We start from the raw sequence: 13,710 nt of genomic DNA, 5'->3' as shown, positions 1-13,710 counted from the left end.
CGCGTGGGGCTCCGGCTTTCATGCGGGGACGCGGAGCGCACTTCCGTGTCCGCTGGACCGGCCGCGGAGCGGTTCCCCGCAGGAAGTCTGAGGTCTGTGAGCGGTTTGCTCGGCCAGTCAAGGTGTTCGCGGAAGAGAAGGGAGGACGAGCGTCGCATCTGCCTCCCACCGGGAGGGGGAAGCTCAGCGCGGCCCGCCGCCCCGCGCCGCCCCCGCGCCGCCCCCCCCGCCGCCCCCCGCCGCCCCCCCGCCGCCCCCCGCCGCCCCGCGCCGCCCCCGCCCCCCCCCGCCGCCCCGCGCCGCCCCCGCGCCGCCCCCCCCGCCGCCCCCCGCCGCCCCCCCGCCGCCCCCCGCCGCCCCGCGCCGCCCCCGCCGCCCCCGCCGCCCCCCCCCGCCGCCCCGCGCCGCCCCCGCCGCCCCCCCCGCCGCCCCCGCGCCGCCCCCCCCGCCGCCCCGCGCCGCCCCCCCCCCCGCCGCCCCCGCGCCGCCCCCCCCGCCGCCCCCGCCGCCCCCCCCGCCGCCCCGCGCCGCCCCCGCCGCCCCCCGCCGCCCCCGCCGCCCCCCGCCGCCCCCCGCCGCCCCCCCGCCGCCCCCGCGCCGCCCCCCGCCGCCCCCGCGCCGCCCCCCGCCGCCCCCGCCGCCCCCCGCCGCCCCCGCGCCGCCCCCCGCCGCCCCCGCGCCGCCCCCGGCCGCCCACCGCCGCCCCCCGCCGCCCCCCCGCCGCCCCCCCGCCGCCCCCGCCGCCCCCGCCGCCCCGCCGCCCCCCGCCGCCCCCCGCGCCGCCCCCGCCGCCCCCCGCCGCCCCGCGCCGCCCCCCCCGCCGCCCCGCGCCGCCCCCCCCGCCGCCCCGCGCCGCCCCCCCGCCGCCCCCGCCCGCCCCCGCCGCCCCCCCCCGCCGCCCCCGCCGCCCCCGCCCCGCCGCCCCCCCCGCCGCCCCCCCCCGCCGCCCCGCGCCGCCCGCGCCGCCCCCCGCCGCCCCGCGCCGCCCCCCCCCCCCGCCGCCCCGCGCCGCCCCCCCCGCCGCCCCCGCGCCGCCCCCCCCCGCCGCCCCCGCGCCGCCCCCGCCGCCCCCCGCGCCGCCCCCGCCGCCCCCGCGCCGCCCCCCCCGCCGCCCCCAGCACCGCCCCGCGCCGCCCCGCGCCGCCCCCCCGCCGCCCCGCACCGCCCCCCCCCCGCGCCGCCCCCCGCGCCCGCCCCCCGCGCCGGCCCCCGCCGTCCCCGCGCCGCCCCGCGCCGCCCCCGCACCGCCCCCCCGCCGCCCCCCGCACCGCCCCCCCGCCGCCCCCGCACCGCCCCGCGCCGCCCCGCGCCGCCCCCCCCGCCCGCCCCCGCACCGCCCCCCCCCGCCGCCCCCGCACCGCCCCCCCGCCGCCCCCGCGCCGCCCCCCCGCCGCCCCCGCACCGCCCCGCGCCGCCCCGCGCCGCCCCCCCCGCCGCCCCCGCACCGCCCCGCGCCCGCCCCGCGCCGCCCCCCCGCCGCCCCCGCCACCGCCCCCCCGCCGCCCCCGCACCGCCCCCCCGCCGCCCCCCGCGCCGCCCCCCGCCGCCCCCCGCACCGCCCCGCGCCGCCCCGCGCCGCCCCCCCCCCCCGCCGCCCCGCACCGCCCCCCGCGCCGCCCCCGCGCCGCCCCCGCGCCGGCCCCCGCCGTCCCCGCGCCGCCCCGCGCCGCCCCCCCCGCCGCCCCGCGCCGCCCCCGCACCGCCCCCCCGCCGCCCCGCGCCGCCCCCGCACCGCTCCCCCCGCCGCCCCGCGCCGCCCCCCCCGCCGCCCCCGCGCCGCCCCCGCGCCGCCCCCCGCCCGCCCCCGCCGCCCCCGCCGCCCCTCGCGCCGCCCCCCCGCCGCCCCCCGCCCGCCCCCGCCGCCCCGCCGCCCCGCCGCCCCCCGCCGCCCCCCCCGCCCCCGCCGCTCCCCCCGCCGCCCCGCCGCCCCCAGCCGCCCCCCCGCCGCCCTCAGGCCGCCCTCGCGCCGCCCCCGCCGCCCCCGCCGCCCCCCCGCCGCCCCGCGCCGCCCCGCGCCGCCGCCCCCCGCCGCCCCCCCGCCGCCCCCCCGCCGCCCCCGCCGCCCCCCGCCGCCCCGCGCCGGCCCGCCCCCGCCGCCCCCCGCCGCCCCGCGCCGCCCCCCGCGCCGCGCCGCCCCCCGCCGCCCCCCCCCTCACTCAAAGCGCAGGGCACTTGGAGCAGCCCCAGACGCCCGTTTGCCCCCCAGGACCTCCGGTTCCGTCTCTCCCCAGAGCTGCGGGGTGCGGGGGGACGGCTAAGAGGGGGTGAGGGAGGGGAGCTTGCTGCTCCCACTTTCCCGTTTTCCACGCACTCCCAGTCCACACAGAAATGAGATTTCCTCTTCATCCACCTGTCATCTATCCACGGCATCCCCCCTGTCTCTGCACTGAAGACTGCACGCCAGCTCCTCGGAATGAATGCTGGAGGTGGGGTTTTCAAGGGGGCAGTGGTCCTTCAGTACCCTTTTCCAGGATGGCTGGAGGCCCAGAGCGGCGTTCATCGCCGGCTCCGTTGGAAGCACAGAGCCCGCAGGCGGCGCAGCCTCTGGAGGGACCCGGGCTGCCGGGCTGCCGTCCCAGGCCCTCAGCATGGCCTACTGGCCATTCTCCACGAATTCTCCACAACGCAGGGTTTCCAGACCCACACTCTGCCCGGTCCAATCAGCTCAGCCGCTCTTTCCTCCACCAGCCGTGGCCCTGAGCTATTACTTGTATAGAAGAGGGGAGTCGGGCTGCACCTGCACTCTGCCCCCCCCCCCCCCCCCCCCCGCCCTCTACCTGAAATGGAAAAATTAGGTACAGAGACTGTATCTAACGTTGAAGCAGAAGGTTTTCCTTGGCTTTTTGCCCATCTGAAAGCATTTATTATTTGGGTTGTGCAAATAAGCACAGGCCCAGGGGCTCACAGAATTGCCTCTGGACCTTTCTAGTTTCTACTAGCTAGCCAGCCAGCCAGCCAGCCAGCACCTGTGGATGAATAGTCAGCCTTAGGGAAGGGGTGTTGATGCTGTCATGGTTCAATGTGAATGTTTGCGCAGGCTCAGGCACTGAGCGCGTAGTTCCAGCTGGCAGTGTTTTTGGGAGGTTCTGGAAACTTTAGAGGGTGGGATCTGGCTGGATGAGATGGGTCACCAGGGCAGGGACCTTGGAGGACCATGTTCCCTCCGGTGGCTGTGCTTCCCGGCAGCCGTGACCGGAGCTGCCTGGGTGCCGCTCTCTGCTACGTAGGACAGATCCAAGGGCAGATCCGGGCTGGGGCTCCTCCCTCCCAGCTGCCCTTGCAGCCCGCTGGCTGGGAGTTGCTAATGGGTCGTTGGAGGCGTGGGGAGGCCCTGTGGTTTTGGAGGCGTGGGGAGGCCCTGTGGTTTTCACGAGGTGTGGGTCTAGTCCTGGGAGGTCCTGGCCTCTTTGGATGAGTTGGAAAGCCTCCTGTGCTTTGACTGTGTGGGAAAGTTAGTAGCAGTTACAGTTTCTCCTCCAGTGTTTTCTAGGATTCACCAGTAAAGCTACAGGGGCCCGGAGCTTTCTCTGCAGAATGATTGATACAAGATTTCTTTTAAGTTCATTATAGCAACATGTATTTTAAACTTCAATAGACAGATGTCCAACACCTAACAGAAGTGCAGAGCCCAGGCTTCCCCTAAGACCATGGCAAGATGCTTGAACCCTACGCAGCTCCCGCGGCACTGGGGGGGGACGTGCACTGGGCAGGCTCACGGAGACATGCCCCCCCCAGCTTGGAAGAGGCCACGGCTCCGTCCTGGCTCTGCCGCTGCTTAGACGCTGAGCAAACCCTGGACAGCCTCTAAGCTTCCGAGCTGCAGCTCCCTCAGGAGGGGGAGAGGCTTCTCCTGGGCAGGGCGGGGCGGTACCCGGGCAGGGGCGGGGCGGTGCCCGGGCAGGGGCGGGGCGGTGCCCGGGCAGGGGCGGGGCAGGGCGGGGCGGGGCCCGGGCAGGGGCGGGGCGGGTACCCGGGCAGGGGCGGGGCGGTGCCCGGGCAGGGGCGGGGCAGGGCGGGGCGGGGCCCCGGGCAGGGGCGGGGCGGTGCCCGGGTAGGGGCGGGGCAGGGCGGGGCGGTGCCCGGGCAGGGGCCGGGTCCGGGCAGGGGCGGGGCGGTGCCCGGGCAGGGGCGGGGCAGGACGGGGCGATGCCCGGGCAGGGGCGGGGCAGGGCGGGGCGGTGCCCGGGCAGGGGCGGGGCAGGGCGGGGCGGTGCCCGGGCAGGGGCGGGGCAGGGCAGGCTGGTGCCCGGGCAGGGGCAGGGGCGGGGCAGGGCGGGGCGGGGCCCGGGCAGGGGCGGGGGCGGTGCCCGGGCAGGGGCGGAGCAGGGCGGGGGCGGTGCCCGGGCAGGGGCGGGGCGGGGGCCCGGGCAGGGGCGGGGCAGGGCGGGGCGGTGCCCGGGCAGGGGCGGGCAGGGTGGGGCGGGGCCCGGGCAGGGGCGGGGCGGGGCGGGGCGGGGCCCGGGCAGGGGCGGGGCGGGGCCCGGGCAGGGGCGGGGCGGGGCGGTGCCCGGGCAGGGGCGGGGCGAGGCGGGGCAGGGCGGGGCGGGGCCCGGGCAGGGGCGGGGCAGGGCGGAGCGGTGCCCGGGCAGGGGCGGGGGCGGTGCCCGGGCAGGGGCGGGGCGGGGCGGGGCGGTGCCCGGGCAGGGGCGGGCAGGGCGGGGCGGGGCCCGGGCAGGGGCGGGCAGGGCAGGGGCAGGGCCCGGGCAGGGGCGGGGCAGGGCGGGGGCGGGGTCCGGGCAGGGGCGGGGCGGTGCCCGGGCAGGGGCGGGGCGGGGCCCGGGCAGGGGCGGGGCGGGGCCCGGGCAGGGCAGGGCAGGGCGGTGCCCGGGCAGGGCGGGGCGGGGCGGGGCCCGGGCAGGGGCGGGGCCCGGGCAGGGGCGGTGCCCGGGCAGGGCAGGGCGGTGCCTGGGCAGGGCGGGGCGGGGCGGGGCCCGGGCAGGGCGGGGCGGGGCCCGGGCAGGGCGGGGCAGGGCGGTGCCCGGGCAGGGGCGGGGCAGGGCAGGGCGGGGCGGTGCCCGGGCAGGGGCGGGGCAGGGCAGGGGCGGGGTGGGGCAGGGCAGGGCGGGGCGGGGCCCGGGCAGGGGCGGGGCCCGGGCAGGGGCGGGGCGGTGCCCGGGCAGGGGCGGGGCAGGGCGGGGCGGGGCCCGGGCAGGGGCGGGGCAGGGCGAGGCGGTGCCCGGGCAGGGGCGGGGCGGTGCCCGGGCAGGGGCGGTGCCCGGGCAGGGGCGGGGCGGTGCCCGGGCAGGGGCGGTGCCCGGGCAGGGGCGGGGGCGGTGCCTGGGCAGGGTCGGGGCAGGGCGGGGCGGGGCGGGGCGGTGCCCGGGCAGGGGCGGGGCGGGGCGGGGCGGGGCGGTGCCCGGGCAGGGGCGGGGCGGGGCGGGGCGGGGCGGTGCCCGGGCAGGGGCCCGGGCAGGGCGGGCTGGCGCCCTTTGTCTCTGTCCACAGGAAGGCCAGGGTTGCTTCTGCTCTCTCGTCTCTCAGCAGGAGGCACCAGTTGAACTGGTCTGCGCTGAGTATGGTGGAGAGGACTTTCCCTTTAGTTCTTCTGTCCCCATTTCCTTCCCTTCTCTTGGATTGTTACCATCCCTGACTCCTGGGGGGTTGCTTGGCTGTGTGTTTAGTGTCTTAATTAGGAGTTGAGGTTATTAAGCTGAGATTGTCCTGTCATTAACATAGGCAGTTAGAGCCATGAATTTCTTTATGAGCTCTGAGGAGTAATTACATTTTTATGTGGTGTTAACTCTTTTTTTTAAATATGGCCTATGGTATTTTATTCATCCTTTATTACTTTCTTTTACACAAAGTGATATTTTCTTGCAGAACGTTTTAATGGTCTTAGCGATTTTCTTCACCATGTGTTTTCAGTTATTTCTTAGGGGTTGTTTTAGGTCGTGTGTGTGTATGTGTGTGTGTGTGAGTGTGTGTGTGTGTGACAGCTTAGGAGAGTTACTTTAGATTGTCATCAACCCAATGTACTACGATTATATAACCTATTTCTTTTCCCTCTTTCATTGTTTTAGATTATATATAAAATTTATCAAAGATAATTGCCTATTATGTCTAAGAATGTGTTATTATAGCTATTTGTGTCTTTTAAGTGTGTGTGTGTGTGTGTGTGTGTGTGCACGTGCATGTTTGAGTTTTGGGGCTTGAACTCAGGACCTGAGCTTTTTTGCTTAAGGCTAGCATCCTATCAACTTTGAGCATACCACCACTTCCAGCTTTTTGATGGTAGTTGAGGATAGGAGTCTCACAGATATTCCTACCCTACTTTGAACACCTCAGCTTCGGATTACATGTATGAGCCACTGGCATCTGTCCATTTAATGTATTCTAAACAAAGAAGAAAAGAAAACTAATATGGATTTTTTTTTTTGAACTCAGGCCCTGGGCGCTGTCCCTGAGCTCTTCAGCTCAAGGCTAGTGCTCTACCAACTTGGGCCACAGCACCACTTCTGACTTTGTCTGTTTATGTGGTGCTGAGGAATCGAAACCAGGGCTTCATGCATGCAAGGCAAGCGCTCTACCACTGAGCCACCTTCCAGCCCCCTTAGCTTTCTTGTTTACCACTTGTAGCGCTTTATTTGTTCCTGTGCGGCCGGGCTCCACCTGGAGGCGTTTTCCTGTTCCGATGCGGGTTTGCTCCAGCCCACATGTCTTCAGCTGTTTTTGCCATATCTTGCAGAGCTAATCATAGCTTTTTACATATTGTTCTGTGCAATTGCTTTTTTGCTAGCTGGTAAGGGGAATGTGCATTTGTGTTATCTCCCCACTGGTGCTCATAGCTCTGTGCGTGTGCGATCAAATCACCGTCGCGGTCAGCTGCCTTCAGCTTGAAGATCTTTCTTCAGCTCTTGGTTTCCTGGTGTTTGGTTTTGTGTGAGAGGTGGCAATGCTTCCAACAGGCTCTGCCGTCTTTCCCGCAGCACCAGGACGCTGCCCGTGCTGGGCAGGCATCCGACGCCGAGCCGCGTCGCAGCCCTGCCTGTCTTGTTCAGCCAGGACTGTCATGCGGTTTGACTCTCTCCCTCGCACGGGGAACGCTGTCCCCTGCCCCCGGGCTCCTCCGTCACCCGAACACACATCACCTTCCAGACTTTCCTACTTATCTTTGAGCTTTTAACTGGTAGTGCGACTCTCTTTATGTTGCTGTTACTTGGAGTTCTGCTCGCTCTTGTGGATCAAAATGATTTACTTGGTGTTGCTCAAGAAGACACTGCCTGGGGGGATGCTGTGGAGTGGTGGTTCGTCCCTACAAGGCGCGGAGGACCCGCCCAGCCTCCCCCTGGGTTGCTGGGCTGCTCCGAGCCTCTGTCCACTCACAGGTGGGCGCATGAGCTCCTGATGAAAATGGCAGCCGGCGTGAGATGCATTAGCAGTTCCAACAGCAGTGGTGTCCTGTGGCTACATCGGCTTTCAATCTGTGCGCCCGTGTTCTCAAGGGATGGACCCGGGGCGCAGGTCCGATTTGGGCGCCAGGCATGGGGAGCACTCATTCTGGAGCATGGAAGGCTCGCAGGAGGATGACAAGGGCCTTCTTCAGGAAGGAGCGAAGTGACATGGGGACACAGGCCCTGCACAGGCTCCGGCCAGGCTGTACCACCCACGCCTGGCCCCAGACCACGCCAGGCCCGAGCCCTGCGCCCTGAGCCCTGAGCCCCTGAGCCCTGAGCCCTGAGCACTGAGCCCGGAGCCCTGAGCCCTGAGCCCTGAGCCCTGCACCCTGTGCCCTGAGCCCCTGAGCCCTGAGCCCTGAGCCCTGAGCCCTGAGCCCCTGAGCCCTGCGCCCTGAGCCCTTGAGCCCTGAGCCCTGAGCCCTGAGCCCTGAGCCCTTGAGCCCTGAGCCCTGAGCCCTGAGCCCTTGAGCCCCTGAGCCCTGAGCACTGAGCCCTGAGCCCCTGAGCCCTGCGCCCTGAGTCCCTGAGCCCTGAGCCCTGAGCACTGAGCCCTGAGCCCCTGAGCCCTGCGCCCTGAGCCCTGAGCCCCTGAGCCCTGCGCCCTGAGCCCTGAGCACTGAGCCCTGAGCCCCTGAGCCCTGAGCCCCTGAGCCCTGCGCCCTGAGCCCTTGAGCCCCTGAGCCCTGAGCCCCTGAGCCCTGAGCCCTGAGCCCTGAGCCCCTGAGCCCTGAGCCCCTGAGCCCTGAGCCCTGAGCACTGAGCCCTGAGCCCCTGAGCCCTGCGCCCTGCGCCCTGCGCCCTGAGCCCCTGAGCCCTGAGCCCTGAGCCCTGAGCCCTGCGCCCTGAGCCCTTGAGCCCTGAGCCCTGAGCCCTGAGCCCTGAGCCCCTGAGCCCTTGAGCCCTGAGCCCTGAGCCCTGCGCCCTGAGCCCTTGAGCCCCTGAGCCCTGAGCACTGAGCCCTGAGCCCCTGAGCCCTGAGCCCTGCGCCCTGAGTCCCTGAGCCCTGAGCCCTGAGCACTGAGCCCTGAGCCCCTGAGCCCTGCGCCCTGAGCCCTGAGCCCCTGAGCCCTGCGCCCTGAGCCCTTGAGCCCCTGAGCCCTGTGCCCTGAGCCCTGAGCCCCTGAGCCCTGAGCCCCTGAGCCCTGCGCCCTGAGCCCTGAGCCCCTGAGCCCTGCGCCCTGAGCCCTTGAGCCCCTGAGCCCCTGAGCCCTGAGCCCCTGAGCCCTGCGCCCTGAGTCCCTGAGCCCTGAGCCCTGAGCACTGAGCCCTGAGCCCCTGAGCCCTGAGCCCTGAGCCCTGAGCACTGAGCCCTGAGCCCCTGAGCCCTGCGCCCTGAGCCCCTGAGCCCTGAGCCCTGAGCCCCTGAGCCCTGAGCCCTGCGCCCTGAGCCCTGAGCCCTGAGCCCTGAGCCCCTGAGCCCTGTGCCCTGAGCCCTGAGCCCCTGAGCCCTGAGCCCTGCGCCCTGAGTCCCTGAGCCCTGAGCCCTGAGCCCTGCGCCCTGAGCCCCTGAGCCCCTGAGCCCTGAGCCCCTGAGCCCTGAGCCCTGAGCCCTGAGCCCCTGAGTACTGAGCCCTGAGCCCTGAGCCCTGAGCCCCTGAGCCCTGAGCCCTGAGCCCTGAGCCCCTGAGCCCTGAGCCCTGAGCCCTGAGCCCTGAGCACTGAGCCCTGAGCCCCTGAGCCCTGAGCACTGAGCCCTGAGCACTGAGCCCTGAGCCCCTGAGTACTGAGCCCTGAGCACTGAGCCCTGAGCCCTGTGCCCTGTGCCCTGAGCACTGTGCCCTGAGCCCTGAGCCCTGAGCCCTGAGTCCTGTGCCCCTGAGCCCTGCAGATGCTCTGGGCTGAAAAATGAAGGCCTAAGAAGACTCAAAGTCGGTGCTGGGAAGGTGGCTCAGTGGTAGAGGGCTTGCCTTGCATGCCTGAGGCCCTGGGTTTGATTCCTCAGCACCACATAAGCAAAAAGAAAAAAGCCAGAAGTGGCGCTGTGGCTCAAGTGGTAGAGCGCTAGCCTTGAGCTGAAGAGCTGAGGGACAGTGCCCAGGCCCAGAGTTCAGGCCCCACGACCGGACCCCCCCCCCAAAAAAAGACTCAAAGTCAACTGGTGAAGCCGTGTTCCCAGACACCAGGGCTTGGGGGCCAGGCGCGCCAGTGAGGCCTGGAGCCTGGGGCTGGGCAGCTGGGCGGACAGCCTGGGGCTCGGGCACTGGAGCAGGAGTGTGGAGGAGCCTGTCATGGGGGGGGGGGGAGGTCCCACTGTCACTGAGGAGACCCTGGGCCTTCAGGACGCCGCCTGCCCGGCCCCACTGCCCCTCCGGCTGGCTGCCGTCCCTGCTCCATCCGGACACCACCGCTCCCCCCCGCCCACCTCTGATATCACCTGGGGCTGTCACCTGACCCCCATGTGCTGTGGGGGGGGGTTCTGGGGCTCAGGCAGGAGACAGAGGGGCCCAGGCTGAGGCCCCCCACTGCAAAGCCCCTGGAGGGTCCCGGGCCTGGAGGATGCAGGGTCCCGTGGCCTCACGCCATGGGGCAGAGGCTAGAGCCCCAAGCTGCAGAGCCCAAGTGGCTCCGTGGCCAGGCCTGAGCCCCAGCACCGCCCCCCTCGCGTGGCTCCCCCCCCGTGGCCAGGCCGGAGCCCCAGCACCACCCCCCTCGCGTGGCTCCCCCCCGTGGCCAAGCCTGAACCCCAGCACCACCCCCCTCGCGTGGCTCCCCCCCGTGGCCAGGCCTGAGCCCCAGCATCGTCCCCATCGCGTGGCCCCTACCCCGTGGCCAGGCCTGAGCCCCAGCACCGCCCCCCTTGCGTGGCCCCTACCCCGTGGCCAGGCCTGAGCCCCAGCACCGCCCCCCCCGTGTGGTCCCTACCCCGTGGCCAGGCCTGAGCCCCAGCACCGCCCCCCTTGCGTGGCCCCTACCCCCGTGGCCAGGCCTGAGCCCCAGCACCGCCCCCCCGCGTGGCCCCTACCCCGTGGCCAGGCCTGAGCCCCAGCACCGCCCCCCCCGCGTGGCTCCCCCCCCCCCGTGGCCAGGCCTGAGCCCCAGCATCGTCCCCCTCGCGTGGCCCCCCCGTGGCCAGGCCTGAGCCCCAGAACCGCCCCCCTCGCGTGGCCCCCCCGTGGCCAGGCCTGAGCCCCAGAACCGCCCCCCTCGCGTGGCCCCTACCCCGTGGCCAGGCCTGAGCCCCAGCACCGCCCCCCCCGCGTGGCCCCCCCGTGGCCAGGCCTGAGCCCCAGCATCATCCCCCCCCCCCCGCATGGCCCCCCCCGTGGCCAGGCCTGAGCCCCAGCATCGTCCCCCCGCATGGCCCCCACCCCGTGGCCAGGCCTGAGCCCCAGCACCCACCCCCCCGCGTGGCCCCCCCGTGGCCAGGCCTGAGCCCCAGCATCATCCCCCCCGCGTGGTCCCCCCGTGGCCAGGCCTGAGCCCCAGCACCGCCCCCCCCCCGCTCCCCCCCCCTCCCGTGGCCAGGCCTGAGCCCCAGCACCGTCCCCCCCCCGCTCCCCCCCCCCCGTGGCCAGGCCTGAGCCCCAGCACCGTCCCCCCCCCCCCCCCCCCCCGCGGCCAGCAGAGCCAGGCCCAGGGTCCGCCTGGCCTCCTGCTGCTCCCATTCGCTGCTCTCCTCAGCCCTGGGTGAAGCGGCTGAGCTGGGAAGGATTCTTGCTCTGCCCCCCGAGGACCCTGGCTCGCCCCAGCTCCACCCGTGGCCAGGGCTTCCGGAGCGGCTTGGACTGTGCTGGTGCGCTATCTACCTCCTTGTTCACATCTCCATAGTGGGAGCGCCTGGTTTGGGGGACACTGCAGCGGGACCCACGTCCCCCCCTTTCCCGACTCACAGTCCTCCAGGAAGCGGCCGCGTCGGCAGAGGGATCGGGAAATCAGCTGCTCGGACCGGCTCTGCCCGGTCCACTCCCCGGCAGGGCACTGCGTCCTCCCGCAGCCGCACAAGGTCTCTGTGCGGGGCCGTCCCCATGACCACAAAGAGGCTGTTTGCAATCTTGAACCATCTGGAAACCATCATCCTTGAACCCATGGTCTCTGTAAATAAAACCCCAGACAGCTTTACTGGGTCTGTGGGTATGTGCACTTAAAATGTCCAATTCTAAGTGCCAAACGGTTCCAGATAAAATAGCACAGCTACAACATACTTACGCGTTGATAGATTCTTTGTTATTGCATAGAGGTTTAGCATTTACAAATAGTTTCCTTTTTCCTTTTTTTTTTTTTTTTTTGGTCCGGTCATAGGGCCTGAACTCTGGGCCTGGGCACTGTCCCTCAGCTCTTCAGCTCAAGGCTAGCGCTCTACCACTTGAGCCACAGTGCCACTTCCGGCTTTTTTCTTTTTTGCTTATGTGGTGCTGAGGAATCGAACCCAGGGCCTCATGCATGCAAGGCAAGCGCTCTACCACTGAGCCACCTTCCCAGCCCCCCCTTTTTCCTTTGTAAACAAGTTTTGCTAATGATTTGTGAGCTCCATAAAGAACAAGCCCCGGGCCGGCCGAGCCGGGGCAGCCGCCGCGTTTCCACTCCAGCTGTCAGCTCCCGGGGCCCTAGGTTGTGTCTGCTTGCTGAGTGCGTGGGTTTTGCCTTCACGTAGTTGGCATGTACACACATGTGTTTTGGTAGAGCTGGGACCTCCTGCAGGCTACGTTCATGCTGTGTGGCGGAGCTGCACGCCCAGACCCTCAGCCAACCCTCAGCCGACTGCGTCTGCGTCTGTCTGTGTCTGTCTGCGTCTGCGTCTGTCTGTGTCTGCGTCTGCGTCTGTCTGTGTCTGCGTCTGCGTCTGTCTGTGTCTGCGTCTGCGTCTGTCTGTGTCTGCGTCTGCGTCTGTCTGTGTCTGCGTCTGTCTGTGTCTGCGTCTGCGTCTGCCTGTGTCTGCGTCTGCGTCTGTCTGTGTCTGCGTCTGCGTCTGTGTCTGTGTCTGCGTCTGCGTCTGCCTGTGTCTGCGTCTGCGTCTGTCTGTGTCTGCGTCTGCGTCTGTGTCTGTGTCTGCGTCTGTCTGTGTCTGCGTCTGCGTCTGCCTGTGTCTGCGTCTGCGTCTGTCTGTGTCTGCGTCTGCGTCTGTCTGTGTCTGCGTCTGTCTGTGTCTGCGTCTGCGTCTGCCTGTGTCTGCGTCTGCGTCTGTCTGTGTCTGCGTCTGCGTCTGTGTCTGTGTCTGTGTCTGCGTCTGCCTGTGTCTGCGTCTGCGTCTGTCTGTGTCTGCGTCTGCGTCTGTGTCTGTGTCTGCGTCTGCGTCTGTGTCTGTGTGTCTGTGTCTGCGTCTGCGTCTGCCTGTGTCTGCGTCTGCGTCTGTCTGTGTCTGCGTCTGCGTCTGTGTCTGTGTCTGCGTCTGCGTCTGCGTCTGTCTGTGTCTGCGTCTGCGTCTGTCTGCGTCTGTGTCTGCGTCTGCGTCTGCGTCTGTCTGCGTCTGCGTCTGCGTCTGTGTCTGTCTGCGTCTGTGTCTGTCTGCGTCTGTGTCTGTCTGTGTCTGTGTCTGTCTGTGTCTGTGTCTGTCTGCGTCTGCGTCTGCGTCTGTGTCTGTCTGTGTCTGTGTCTGTCTGTGTCTGCGTCTGTGTCTGTCTGTGTCTGTGTCTGTCTGCGTCTGCGTCTGTCTGTGTCTGTGTCTGTCTGTGTCTGTGTCTGTGTCTGTCTCTGTGTCTGCGTCTGCGTCTGTGTCTGTCTGTGTCTGTGTCTGTCTGTGTCTGTCTGTGTCTGTGTCTGTGTCTGCATCTGTCTGTGTCTGTGTCTGCGTCTGCGTCTGTCTGCGTCTGCGTCTGTCTGTGTCTGCGTCTGCGTCTGTCTGTGTCTGCGTCTGCGTCTGTCTGTGTCTGCTTCTGCGTCTGTCTGTGTCTGCGTCTGCGTCTGTCTGTGTCTGTGTCTGTCTGCGTCTGCGTCTGTGTCTGTCTGTGTCTGTGTCTGTCTGTGTCTGCGTCTGCGTCTGCGTCTGTCTGCGTCTGTGTCTGCGTCTGCGTCTGCGTCTGCGTCTGTCTGCGTCTGTGTCTGCGTCTGTGTCTGTCTGTGTCTGTGTCTGTCTGTGTCTGTCTGTGTCTGTGTCTGTGTCTGTCTGTGTCTGTGTATGTCTGCGTCTGTGTCTGCGTCTGCGTCTGCGTCTGTCTGCGTCTGTGTCTGCGTCTGCGTCTGTCTGCGTCTGTGTCTGCGTCTGCGTCTGCGTCTGCATCTGTGTCTGTGTCTCTGTCTGTGTCTGTCTGTGTCTGTGTCTGCGTCTGCGTCTGCGTCTGTGTCTGTAGCCAGCGGGGCTTCGGCTCGGGCCTGGGACGCGCCCCGCGTGGCCATGAGCACCGAGGGAGGGGTGCGGGGTACAGCCGGGCAGTGGTGC

The 13,710-nt window shown here is 69.9% G+C and overlaps 1 pseudogene; it reads left to right on the top strand.

The window, feature by feature from the left end:
* The first annotated feature begins 217 nt into the window (after positions 1 to 217).
* LOC122126708 lies at positions 218 to 1,120 on the top strand (annotated as a pseudogene).
* Positions 1,121 to 13,710: the final 12,590 nt, after the last annotated feature.

Source organism: Dipodomys spectabilis, unplaced genomic scaffold, assembly GCF_019054845.1.
Source record: "Dipodomys spectabilis isolate Male_0828 unplaced genomic scaffold, ASM1905484v1 ptg000288l, whole genome shotgun sequence".
Lineage (NCBI taxonomy): Eukaryota > Metazoa > Chordata > Mammalia > Rodentia > Heteromyidae > Dipodomys > Dipodomys spectabilis.
This window is presented reverse-complemented; position numbering and strand designations above follow the sequence as displayed.